At 37.4% G+C, this 12,626-nt stretch overlaps 1 protein-coding gene across 2 annotated transcripts in view; it reads right to left on the bottom strand.

Annotated features, from left to right (window-relative positions):
• Positions 1–12,626, bottom strand: part of CNTNAP2 (contactin associated protein like 2) — a 2,305,108-nt gene that overhangs the window by 1,113,064 nt on the left and 1,179,418 nt on the right. The gene's annotated exons all lie outside the window — the stretch shown is intronic.

Here is a 12,626-nt window from a genome sequence, read left to right as displayed (position 1 = left end):
AAACCCCGTCTCTACTAAAAATACAAAAAATTAGCCAGGAGTGTTGGCGGGCGCCTGTAGTCCCAGCTACTCGGGAGGCTAAGGCAGGAGAATGGCGTGAACCCGGGAGTCGGAGCTTGCAGTGAGCCGAGATCGCGCCACTGCACTCCAGCCTGGGGGACAGAGCGAGACTCCGTCTCAAAAAAAAAAAAAAAAAGTCCAGAATAAAAAATCCATAGAGACAGGAAGTAGTAGATTCGTGGTTGCCTACGATTTGGGGTTTTGTGGAAGAATTCAGAGTGACTTCTAATAGTTTTGGGGTTCTATTTGGGGTCATGAAAATGGCCGAAAATGAGATTGTGGTGATAGTTACAAGACTCTGTGAATATACGGAGTATCACCAAATTATTCACTTTAAATGGTGAATTTTATAGCATATGATTTCTTGGCCAATAAAATGATAAGAAAAAAAAGAAAATCTGTTTAAAATGCATATTTCTGGGCCCAACCTCAGACCTACTGAATCAGAATTTTATTAAGAAGGCAGCCGAAGTCTTTTTTTATTTTTTGTAAAGTACCCTAGAAGATTCTTAAGGACATTTAAGTGTGAAAGCTGGTATAAAACATGCATTATCTTAGCAAACACACAAAATCTCTACCCGTTGGTCTTCGAATCAACTTTTGCACTAGGCTAGCAAATATTAGAACTACTTCTATTTCTTCTAAGCTTTTACACAGTGATTATTACCCGTCTGCTTCATTCAGCCTGATAGCTTGCATTTCCACCCTAAAGCCCAACTGAATTTTTTTCCTTCTTTTGAACTTTCAACATTTTTTTCTACATATAACATTGACTATATATTTACTAGGGGCAATTCCCCCTTTACATGTGTTTTCTGCCCTTCAAATATTCTTTTCTTTGAAATATTAAGCCTAAAATCATGTATACATATTGAATCCTTGAGTCCATCTCTTTGTTCAATAGCCCATAGATAATGGGAAAAGTTCTGAAGGTATTAAAGGATTTTGTTTTATTGCTGATTTTTTGAGGCATGTAGCTTCTCCTGGAAGTAATGCCATATAGTCCAGTGCTGGCAGAGAACATCTTTATTCAAATTTTATATTTGCACACTGATCTAATAAGGGTCTCTAAAAACAGAGAAGGTCTCTCTTCCCAATTGTGAGATAGTGAACTTACTGGTTATTATAGATTAAGTTCTACAGAGGAATGATGCCACAGTAATTTTGGCACTAATTGCATTTAATGTCAGTGAATGTGATAGAAAGATCTAGATGTCAGAGAGGCTTGGGGATTTTTTTGATTGGAAAAGTATTAAAGACAATGCAATTTTAAGTCTAACTTACGAAGTAGGCTGAATTATATGTTACTAGGAAAGTCTTTGGCCTAAATTCCCGGACCCTCAATCCCACACATTATACCTAAAAAGACTTCAAATTTCCCCATTAGATATTCAACCATTTTTAGGGTCTTGAAGGCCAAAAAGTCTTACAAAATTTCTTATTACTATAAAATTCCCATGAGGAGTAGAAAATATTTTTAATTACTTGAGAAATACCTGGTTGCTGGGATGGACAAAGGGAACCCAAAGTAGAAAGAGAAATTAAAAATAAAAGGAGGGGTGAGTTCAGTAAAAGCTCTGTTTAATTACTACATGAGTAAACCAAACTAGAAAACTAGCTTATTTTAAAATCTGATCTTTTTAAAAACTCAACAATGGAAAACAAGCCACAGAACCAGAAAGAACTTAACATTTTAGTAAAAAGAGAGGCATGTAAATAATAATAAATTTAATAATTAAATTTACATACAAATAATTGATTGCCTAAAGGAGAAATAAAATAGGCAACCAGACAAAATAAGCAGTAACAGACCATCACAGTTATAGGCACAGGATCCCATTCTGTTTGTTTCTGCACATATAATAATATTACTCGAATTTTCAGCAATTCAAAAAAGTAAGTATGCTAAATTCATCTCCTCTACCTACTTGTTCAGTCATAGAGTATTAGATATGCAAATAAAAATACCAACTTTGTTGGGGAAAAAAAACACAAACTTCTTTCTGGTTTGTCAAGAAGTGCTTTAAAATAACTTCCTGTAACTCCCTTTATGTATTGCATTTTTGTGTCATTACCAAATGACTTGTGGGCACTAAGGAAGGGCCCTGGTGACATTTCCCTTCCTGCCTGAGGTCAGAGTTGGCCACTCTAAATAGGGTCCACAGATGCTTACCAGCTGAGGCCATGCTGCCTGGACTGCCCTCAGTCTGAACACAGCACGAGTACGACAGCCAGGCCATTTCTTTCTGACACAGGATTCTAACAGACAATTTTTGCTAGAGACTGGCCAATACTACCTCAGCTGTGCAACCATCTGGGGCTCTACCCACTCATTCATCCTTCCCTTTCACCATTCTTGAATGTCAGAGTTCCTCTTTAACCTCTTTTTCCTTTAGAAGTACTTGCCCAATAAATCTTTTGATTGTCTGATTCTGTCTTAACTTCTGCTTCTTAGAGTACCTGAACTAACCCATGATGAAGATTCTTTTCTTTTCCAAATTTTAATCAGGCTCTGAACTTTCTCCTAGGCCCATCTGTTTACTCTCTTGTAAAATCCAGTTTTAGCAAAATAACCATGCGAAGTCAGTTTAGCCAGAACCCCCTGCCCTTGATAGCTGATTGTTCTCAGTATCTCATCATCCTTGATACCTGACCATGTTCCTCCTGTACCACCCCACAGAGGATGTCCGATCACCCTAGCCTGTTTTTGGCAAGAATTCTGGTTAGGTGGATTTGGTTAGAAACCCCTGTACCCCTGGATTGTTTCTTTATAGTAATTTTCTATCCAATGACCCAACCCTGCTTTTTGGCTATAAATTCCCTCTTGTCGTTCCTACACTTGGAGTTGAGCCTAATCTCTCTCCCTCGCTGCAAAATTCTATTGCAGTGGTCCCTGTATCTATTGCAATGGTTCTGAATAAAGCCTTCCTTACCTTGCTTTTAACATGTCTCTTTGAATTTTTTTTAACACCGATTATTCATGAAACATGAAGGATACATTTAAAGATTTTTTGTTAAAGCACTGTAAAATCAACTTCACAGGATAAACTGTAGACTTATTTATGCTTCACATATTTGCACCAGATATACAAGGCATTACAGTTTTAAAAATTTGGCCAGTAGTTTCTCTACTTAAGAACATTTTAGATATAGAAGATATTTGCTAAAAAATTCACACACAAGATAATATTTAATTTACATATCTTTAGTGTTATCTGTATTATTTTCACAGTCAGATCATGATGGGCTTTTAGGCTAATCATTTAAAAGAGCAAAATCAGTATCAAGAGAAAAGAAAGCAGAGCATGTCAATGGTAAACGGCCACAGGGTTAAGCCAATTCTTGAAAGTCAAAGACTTTTTGTAATTTTATGATATTTTTCTTTGAAAACTTCTTGTAATCATTTCTTAAATCTGAATATTTCCAATGCAAGCCAGTTGTAAGAGCCAGAAAAAGGCAAAGGCATGTAGAATATCACAATAATTGTAATGATAATTAGTTTAAAACATAGCTCTAATCAAATTTTACTTGTGGGAGCTATAAAAAAAGTCTTGGGAACCTTGGGCTACATAATAAATACTTTCCAATCTCCAAGTGGAAAAACAGTTTCTGATGAGGTTAATATGTTCAATTTCAATATGTAATTCCTTTTTTTTGTGCTCTTTTCTTTTATGCATATAATTGGTAAACAAATAAAAAAAGCCTGAAATTTCCTTAGGAATTAGATTGAAAGTTTTTCTAGTTGATATTCTTGTAATATAAAGTGATGGCTTAAAAATATTTTTTTAATTAAAAACTACTACTTAAATGGTACTATGCTTGTTACACCTGGGTGATGAAATAATCTGTACATCAAACCCCCATAAGACATAATCTACCTATGTAAAAAAACCCTATACATGTACCCCTGAACCAAAAATAAAAGTTAAAAAAGTATCTTTTAAAATGGGGAACGGTGCATAAAATAGCAAATATTGATTTGAATATTTTCAAGGACAAGTAGTTGTTTTTGCACAATCAAGTACTGCTTAAAAAGTTAATTGATACCAAGTTTCTAGGTTACTCACTACAATTAGGGGAGGACAAACTCATCTAGGAAAAAAATGGAAAAAATAATCACATAATAATAATGGACCAGAGTGAAAATATTAAAAATACTAAGAAAAATATAAAACAAAACATTAACTAAAAGGTTTGGAAGCAGTAAATAAAAATAATTTCCAATTATATAATATTAGCCAAGCCAAATTAAATTAACCATTAACAATGTACAGAAATCGCTAAAGTTCTAAGTTGTGATTTTCTCATCTCACTCTAAAATTTATAAATTGTTAGTCATTTGATTAGAAATATTGGCTTTTGCCATTAATACTAAATTAGCATTTCAAAGAGAGGCGTATTACACAAAAGTGAGATAGGGTAACCAGTCTTTAGTATTAATGAAGGATATTCAGCACTACGTAAATGTGGATGAGAGCTAATTTTCAGTTTATATTTTAAAGGGTGATAAATAGTTTACTTTCTACCCCCCTCCAACCCCAGCAGTATTGTTGGACCACTGATGGAACAAAGGCCAAAAGGAAAAGATTACAATTAGGTGGTATTTTCAAGCTGGAAGTATATGCATGAGGAGGCTATTTGTGAATCAATATTTTTAAAGGCTATTTTTATTATAACAGCTTCTTAGCTTTAAGTCAGGGTTCTCCACTTGCTTATTTCTAAATGGCAAGGTCCCTAAATTAGAGACTGACTGCAATTTTAATTTACCATAGCAGGTTTTACATCAGTAGATTCTTGACCCTAGATGCAGCAGAAAGAGCATTCAGCCAAGACTTGATCTGAGGAATTTAGGAATTGACTGAGAACCCACCAAAAGAATAGAAGAGACAGGATGCTGGGAATTTTGTTTGGGAGGGAGCTGTCCATGGTGCTGTTAATTTTGGTGGAACTATGACCACATAGACAACAAATTGCTTAGTTTTAGGATGTATAGATCAAAAGTCATTTTCAGGGAAACACAGTGAAGTGGACCTCAAAGTGTGGAAGGGGAAGGAGAACGTGTGAAACAGTGGAAAGGGGAGGCATGAGCCTTTTCATCAGGAAGACTGGTGTCATCCTTGACCCTTTGGCTTTCACACCCCATATCCCACCTGTCTGCAAGTCCTGCTGACTCGACCTCCAAATGTGTATGCAGAATTGATCATTACCCACTGGCTCCACTGCTACAATCTAGTCGATTGTCTTTCATCTGGATTATTGCAGTAGTTTCCACCGTTCTCCCTCATCGAACTACAGCCTTTTACCAAAACAGCAGCCTGAGAGACGATTTTAAAATCAACTAGATTCACTCGCTCCAACCTTCTCAGTCATTGTTAAAGACTCTTTACAATCCAACCTCACTTTCTCTCAGCCACACTGACTCCCTTTCCTAATTGCTCCCTGCACACACCAGCTGGATATCGGGTTACACTTGCTTTTCCGTCTACCAAGAACTTTCTTCTCTCCCATCTTCTCATGGTGTGTGTGTTCTCACTCCTTTGAGATATTTGCTCAAATGCTATCTTCTTTTTTTTTATTTTTTATTATTATTATTATACTTTAAGTATCAAATGCTATCTTCTTAATCAAGGGTTTCTCTGGCCATTTAAAGATAATCCTCAATCCCCTCCCAAGAACTTCCTGTCCCCTCCCTGATTAATTTTTCCCCAAATACACTCATTTAACCAATGTTATTCGTTTACTATCTCGCCTAGAAAGTAATCTTCCAAGAGCAAGCATTTTTTTTCCCCTGATTTGTTCACTACCCCTCAGCATGAACAATAATGCCAGGTTTTCAGAAAATATTTATTAATCCAAACTCTACTACTTGTTAGTTGCCCATAATCTCTTTGGATATAAATGAATGAATGTAGGTCTTAGTTCTATAACAGACAGTATGAATGAAAACATCAAAGCATATTCAAAAAGATTTGCAAAAACAGGCCTAGAAAAAAGATAAAAAGATTTACTATTTTAGCCAGTGTAGAGAAAAATCAAACATTAATCTAATTACAGTTTGAGTTTAAGGACTTATATTTTGAAGGAAATAACCGTATTTAATTGATGGCATTTCCTTTTTTGGCGGGGGGTAGGTGGGGTATGGAGTTTTGCTCTGTCACCCAGGCTGGAGTGCAGTGGTGTGATCCTGGCTCACTGCAACCTCTGCCTCCTAGGTTCAAGCAATTCTCATGCTTCAGTCTCCCAAGTAGCTGGGACTAAAGGCACATGCCACCATGCCTGGCTAATTTTTGTGTTTTTTTAGTAGAGATGGGGTTTCATCATGTTGGCCAGGCTGGGGCCTGACCTCAGGTGATCTGCCCGACTTGGCCTCCCAAAGTGCTGGGATTACAGGCTTGAGTCACCATGCCTGGCCTGAAGGCATTTCTTATGAGAAGATTTTAGATATAAGACAGCCAACTTGCCCAGCATTTATATGTTAAATGTGAGGACATTTCTTACTGCTGATAAGGGATTTAATGTATATTGATGGGGTGCCAGTGGTGTTCTCTTGAACTTTTCATGTTGTTTTAGCATAAACAACTCTCTGGGAACACTTTGTAATATTTCTATGGTTTTAAGCTTATGCTTCACTGTTTAGTAGATGTCCATTGTACAAAATTCCAAGACAAGTACAGTATGACAAAAAGGTGACTTAATTTATTCTTAAATACACGTTACTTTGGAAAGGGCACTACATTCTAAGGAAAAATGAGAGCAAATTTAAGATTTTTTTCTTCTTTTAATTGCACTCTGTGTGTGTGTGGTTGTTTTTATTTCCAGTATTATTACTATTTACAAGTAAAGTCTTTAATGATTTCATTTATTTGGTAGTGGTAGGTTCCCATGGCGCTGCATATCAAGGTCAAGTTACAAATTACTTTGTTCCTGAAAATTTTTGGGTCAACCAAAGCAATGAAGCCATATTCTTTCCCCTTGTCCCTAAGTATAAGCCTGCTCCGAGGATTGCTGACCCCAAGTCTTAGCTGGCTGTTCTCTTCTCTCTACATTACATGTGTAAGGACCCAAATGTAACGATACAACATTTGGTTAGTTCCACATAGAATGTACTTTCATACCAATGATACATTTTCTTATCATTTACATTTTTTTTTGTTTTACACAAAGCTTTCTAATATTTATCAGAGATAAATTCTCACTCTCTCTTATGCATATGGACGTGAAATTCCCTCAGAAATTTTTAAAATTGATTCCTTGTAATTCTATACCTGGTCCTACTCAGAGGTTACAAAATCACATTCAGAAATTTGACCATCAAATTCTTATTGACCAGTAAATTTGTATCCACTATGCACAATATTTTAATTTTTGTTGTTCTGTTTGTTTGAATGCCTCTACCTTTTAGTTATTCACATTTCCCAAACTATATGTTTGACTTTTAACTTCATAAGAGCCATCTTTGAGAATGGATAACATAAAATCAGGAGTATGAATCTCCTTTGGGAAGTATGCTAATTTTTTAATTAGAGGTGGTTGCAAAATAAGTCATTTATACCTTACTATGGGCTAAATTGTATCCTGCAAAGAGATACACTGAAGTCCCCACCGTGAAACCTATGAATGTGGCCTATATTCGGAAATAGGGTTCTTGCAGATACAATCAGGTTAAGATGAGGTGATAATGATTAGATCAATCCCTAATCCCATGGATGGTGTCCTTATCAGAAGAAGGAAATTCGGATGCAGAAACACAAAGGGGAGAAGACCATGTGAAGATGGAGGCAGAGACTGGAGTGAGGTATCTATAAGCCAGGGAATAACAAGGATTACTGGTAACCACCAGAAGCCAGAGGAGTGGAAGGATCCTCCCCTGGGGCCCTCAGAGACCTCAAGATTCTGCTGAACCTCCATTTTAGACTTCCAGCCTCCAGAACGCTGAGAGAATAGACCTATGTTGTTTTAAGCCACTGTGTTTATAGTACTTTGATACGGCATCCCTAGAAAATACATACCTCCAAAAAGTTTGTTTAGGATTCAATTTTCACACTCCTGAAATGACACATTGTCTAACTTATATCACTTGATAAAACTTGTCTCATTCCATTTTTTGGGGGGGAGAACAATGAAAAAGAGCTAGAAAACAAACTTCTAAACAATAGATTTCCTGCTGGTACAAAAGCAAGGCAGCTGATACTTCACAGTGCTGACAAGTGGATCCTGAATGGAATGCTGCAAGTTCCGTATTCTGTGACGGATGAGCCAAACCAAGGATTTCTGGGAAACTATCTGGGAGGCTTTTCATGGAGTGTATTCCATTACGAAGAAATTTTCAGGCAGCCAAATGCTTGAAGGAGTGTTGGTATTTTCCTATAATAGCTAAGGAGCCTGAAAACCACATCCCCTAATTATTTTAAAACATAAATACTTGATAAAAATGTGTATTTACATACCTATCTAGTTAGCTTGTTTTGCCATTACTTTCAATGGCAAAAACCCAATTGCTTTTGCACAACCTAATATTTAAAATCCATGGTCTATTTCAATGAGCATTGAGAGGCCATTGATATAGACTATATGTTTGTGTCCTTCGAAATTCCCGTACTGAAACCCTGAGCCCCCGTGGGGTGATATTAGGAAGTGGGGCCTTTGGGGGTTAATTAGGTCATGAGGGTGGAGCCTGTATGATGGGATTGGTGTGCTCATAAGAAGAGACTAAAGAGTGTGTGCTCTCTGTCTTTCTCTCTCTGTCTCTATTTTTCTCCAATGAGAACATACAATAAGAAAATGGTTGTCTGCAGCTTCTCATTATGTGCCCTCAGCAGACATGGAATCTGCCTGCACCTTGATACTTGGTCTTGGACTTCCCAACCACAAGAATTATGAAAAATATATTTCTGTTGTTTAGACCACTCATCCTATAGTATTCTGTTATAGTAGCCAAAACTGACCAAGACAGTTATATACTGGTGAGCTGGAAAGAGATGTGCCCTCTTATTAAACTTCATTAACACAAATCCTATCCAACTCAGGCCACTCCACTGCCCTCTTTTTCTCTTGCCTTTACCACTTGCTTTGGTACCTTCCTAAGACCTGCCTCCTTCCCCCCACTGAGTTCTTTAGAACTCCCCTTCCAATAAGACTGGCTCTAGAAGCTTATCTCTCCTCTTCAGCCCACAGCTCCTTTCTCTTTTAATGATAACGAAAGAGATAATAAAGATGCCCAAAACAAAGAAAATTTAGAAATTTGAAAATCGTACTGCTGTCTCATAGCCATGGGTTCTGGCCTGTATAAGAAAGCTTATTACCATGTAAACAGTCAATAGGTAAATTTAATCATTGTGTTTAACATTCTTTTGATTATTAACACTAACTGAGTGTTATCTAAAGAAATTCTAGTTGGAGGAAAATAAAACATGTTAAAGCAGCTAAAACACACTTTGCTGAAGAAACATCCCAAATAACGGATCTCTTTGTCTGCTTATTCCCAAGGAAAAAAAAAAAGTTAAAAGAATTCTTGGTGATTAAACATCATCTGATCATGGATGTTACAAAGGAGAACTAAGACTTTGCCGGCATTAGCAGGGAGCAAGCACAGAGAGATAAAATTGCACACTGGTGTGAAACGGCCTGGTCTGGGCTTCAAAGAAAGCTACACAACAGGGACTTAACTTCAAAAGAAACAAAATGTGGACATATTTAAGGGTTTGGAAACAAAACAGAGTGTAGGATGGCAGGAAAGCCTTTACTTGAGGCTTTCAGTGAGCAGGAAAAATACTTTTCTTCAGTGAGTGTGGGGGAAGAAATACTTTGAGTGGTGCAGAAGTTGATGACAGGCCATTAAATAAATAATGGTCTGAAGTCTCCAATGTTCCTTGTGAGGCTCTGTCTCTTACAGAGTTAAAAGAAAGGCTCAAGATGCATTGGAAAGTCAGTCAGCATTTAGGACTTCCTAGGGTCAGACCCCAGGTTTAAGTTTATGCCACACAGTGTCCAGAAAACAGATTCTATTGCCATTTAATAGATGAAGAAAGATACAGTATTAAAGGATCCACTAATTAAGTGATAAAGCCAGATTCAAAATCAGGTATGCAGGATTCCAAAGCTCGTGTTTCAGAACAAAGTCAATTCTCCTTTCCACTATACTAGTATTTCTTAAGATGTGTTTATTATAACATTTGAATGCTACTTTAACATTTTCAGCACAGATGGTATAGAGTTGGGTGCATTTGTGTTTTAGTTAAAGATGTGATCCAGAGGGAGTCCCTCTTCTGATCAGGAATCCACAAGTAAGAGGTGTCAAGAGTTTTAGTGCAGAAACCGTACACCCACCCCAGAGCGGGTGACTCTTAGATTTTTTTTTTTTTTTTTTTTTAGCCCCCCCCCCCCCCCCCCCCCCCCCCCCCCCCCCCCCCCCCCCCCCCCCCCCCCCCCCCCCCCCCCCCCCCCCCCCCCCCCCCCCGGCGACTCTTAGATTTTTGATATTTATTCCTCATATCAACCTAATTCATTGAATCAACAAGTCCTCTAATGAACTGAATGCCAAACTGGGTTTTACTTTGGTGAAATTAGTGGTCTGTTAGATAGCATAAATGTTAAAGAAATGTTAGAAAGGAGATATCAATAGTGAACTTAAAGGCACTAAGGGTATGTGGTTTGGCACCACACCTTTTAGAGACACACCCAGCCTTGTGTGAAGATGGTAAAAGATTCTGGCGAGGCCTGTAACCTGAGTTCTTAGGAATGCTTCTGGAATTAGGATCACTTAGTGATCGTGTGCCAGCCATTTGCTGGGGAGGCTTTCCGTCACCTGGCACTAGCTATGGGTGTAGCTGTATCCCACCATTCAGCGTTGCTGCTTCTGGAGAACATTTTATTCAAGGTGCAGCAAGTCAGAGAGCTGGGACCTCACTGAGCTTGCAGAAGAACGTTTATTAACAGTGTTGTGCTTTCTTGATAATACTTGTTCATTTAATAAATATGTTTATGAGCATCGTAACTTGTCCTGTGACTTCCTTTCTTTTGCCCCCTGGGGGCAAAGCTATAGGAAAGTAGCTAATTCTCATGCATCCCAAACTTTTCAGTGACTGATGATGTTTTACAAAAGGAATCTAAAAGGCGTGTGTGCAAATTGGCTAAGGTCAATCTATAATTCTGTTTCTCAGATTGTGTTTATCAGAATCACTTGAAGTTTTGAATTCTTCAATTTCTCATCCTCTTGAATTTCAAAGTTCCAGAGGTGGGGCCTGAGAGTCGGAATGGCAATGAGTTCTTCTCGTGATTCTTACACACTCAGGATTCAGCTAATGACGATATAACAAAACAAGCATCATGATCATTAGCTGACAGTATATCCTGAAGGCAGACCACAGACCCAAGAGAAAATCAATATTCTCCTGACTGCTGGACTCAAAAACCAGCATCTGTAAACTGATGTAAATAGCACACCATGAAGACCTCATATCCTATAAACTTTATGCCATGAATGTGTGGTTACAGCTATGTGCTCGCCCCTCTAGATTGAAATCGATAAAAACTTAGGCATTCAGGGAGCTCATGTATGGCCAAAAATATTCCAGTCAAGGGATCAGTAGAGATTATCAGTAGCTTTCTCACTGACAACTGTGATCTATTTATGTTCATAGCAATGAAAACTGTTGGCCATAAGCCAATCATGTTGAATATTTTTTTGGAGGGTAACCAGCTTGGCCACTGAGTTGTTTTTTCTCACATCAATACGTCCAGTTCACTCACTCTTAAGACGGCTTGTTTGACTTTCATCCACTCATCAAGTATTTATTGAGAGTCTTTTAAAAATCATGTAGTCTTAACTTCCAACAAATATTATGGAAGATTAAAGAAACAGAGCCCTAGTTCATGATTTTTGTCTCTAAGTTGTCACTAATTAGATGGGGAGAAATGCCCTGATATAGGACTCAGAAAACTTAAATCAAGGTGCTAGCTGCAAACTCAGTGGCAAGTCAGTAAATCGCCTAGGGCCTCCTCTGTTTCCTCTCTAGACAATTCATAATAAAGTGATGTCTTGCCTATTTTGTAGAATTTACTAATTCTTTCATAAATATTTATTGTTCATCTACAACATTCCAGGATTTTTTCTAGGACCTTGAGGAATATTATAGGGTATGAGATAAACAAGGTGGCTGCTCTCATGTCACCTTACTCTAAGAACTAGAACACACACATACACACACACACACACACAGAGAGAGAGAGAGAGAGTGAGAGAGAGTGAGAGTGAGAGAGAGAGTGAGCTATATAACTATATATTTAAATAAACAAAGTAGACATGTAAATACAAATAGAAACATTTTCAGAGGCAAACATGTAACATACAGATTTTAAAGCTTAAATAAAAGCCTTTTCTAAGCATGTGATTTATTTTTTACATCGCACATTGCATGATTTAGGACAGGAAAGACAATAATCTAATAAAAGATGTATTGATCTAAACAATGTAGCTAGCACTTTAATAAAATATGTCCTCAATGTATTAGTTATGAAAAAAATCATTTTCTGACAGGACACATCTTTTCAATTAGAAAATATGACAG

This window comes from Nomascus leucogenys, chromosome 13 (assembly GCF_006542625.1).
Source record: "Nomascus leucogenys isolate Asia chromosome 13, Asia_NLE_v1, whole genome shotgun sequence".
Classification (NCBI taxonomy): Eukaryota; Metazoa; Chordata; class Mammalia; order Primates; family Hylobatidae; genus Nomascus; species Nomascus leucogenys.
Note: the sequence above shows the minus strand (reverse complement) of the source record. Positions and strands in the feature narration are given on the sequence as shown.